Genomic DNA, 1718 nt, shown 5'->3' on the forward strand with positions numbered 1-1718 from the left:
TCAAAACAAAACAAAGGTGTCAGAGAGATGTTGGTTAAAGGATACACAATTTTAGCTAAATAAAAGGAATAAGTTCAAGAGATCTATTGCACAACATGACTACAGTTAACGATATATTCTTGAAAAATGTCAACAAAGTAGATTTTAAGTATTTTCACCACAAAATAATAACTGTGTGATGTAATGCATATTTTCATTAGCTAGACTTAGTCATTCCAAGATATGTGCATATATTTCAAAACGTTATCTTATACACAATAAAAATGTACAATTTTATCTGTCAATTTTTAAACTTTTTTTTTTAAAGCCAGTAAGAAAGGAAAAGACAGACAGAAGAACTACAATAGAAAAACAAACAAACAAACAATAGTAAGTTCTTTCTTACCAAAAGTTACTTTCAATGTAAATGCATTAAACTCCCTGGGTCAAAAGACATAGAGTGCCTAAAAGGATTAAGAAAATAAAACAAGACCCAAGTATCTTCTGTCTAGAAGAAACTCACTTTAGATTTAAGGACCTATATAAGCTAAAGTAAAGAGATGGAAAAATATAGTCTTTATATTGGGTGAAACAGACTTTACGTCAAAACTATCACAGAAACAAAGAAGGACATTATATAATGATAAAAGGATCAATCCACTAGGAAAATATAATAATTTTAAATATATATGCACCCAGCATTGGAGTACCCTAATATATAAAACAATCACAGAACTGAAGGGAGAAATAGGCAACAATACGATGATAGTGAGAGACGGCAATATCCCACTTTGATAATGAATAAGGAAACGACACGGAAAATCAACAGGAAACAGTGGACTTGAATAACACTGTAGACCAAATGAACCTTGAGACATACACAGAACTTTCCACCTAACCACAGCAAAGTACGTCCACATAGACGTTCACCAGGATAAATCACGTTTATTCCTCTCCAGCCCACATAGACGTTCACCAGGATAAATCACATGTTTATTCCTCTCCAGCCCACACAGACGTTCACCAGGATAAATCACGTTTATTCCTCTCCAGCCCACATAGACGTTCACCAGGATAAATCACACGTTTATTCCTCTCCAGCCCACATAGACGTTCACCAGGATAAATCACGTGTTTGGTCACAAAAGAAGTCTTAACACCTTTAAGGAGATCAAAATCACACCAAGTATCTTTACCAACCACAATGGAAACAAACTAGAAAGTAATCATAGACAGAAAACCTGAAAATCAAAAATATGTGGAAATATAACAGCAAACATTTGAACCACCGATGGGTCAAATAAAAAAGAAGAAAAGTGAAAAGATCTTGAGACAAACGAAAATGAAAATACAACATACCTAAACTTATAGGAGGCAATGAAAGCAGTACTTAAAGGAAAATTTATAGTGATAAATACTTAGATTTTAAAAGATCTTTTTCTCCACAACCTTGCCAGCATCCGTTATTTGTTGACATTTTATTAATAGCCATTTTAACTGCTGTGAGATGGTATTTCTCATTGTGGTTTGGATTTGCATTTCTCTAATAATCAGTGATGCTGAGTTTTTCTATGCTCGTTGGCCACATGTGTGTCTTCTGAGAAGTGTCTGTTCATGTCCTTTGCCCACTTTTTATGAGGTTGTTGGCTTTTCTTTTTTTCTTGTCTAAGTTCCTTACAGATGCTGGATATTAGGCCTTTGTTGGACGCATAGTTTGCAACATTTTTCTCCCGTTCTGT

Source organism: Mandrillus leucophaeus, unplaced genomic scaffold (genome assembly GCF_000951045.1).
Source record: "Mandrillus leucophaeus isolate KB7577 unplaced genomic scaffold, Mleu.le_1.0 Scaffold653, whole genome shotgun sequence".
NCBI classification, from domain to species: Eukaryota; Metazoa; Chordata; class Mammalia; order Primates; family Cercopithecidae; genus Mandrillus; species Mandrillus leucophaeus.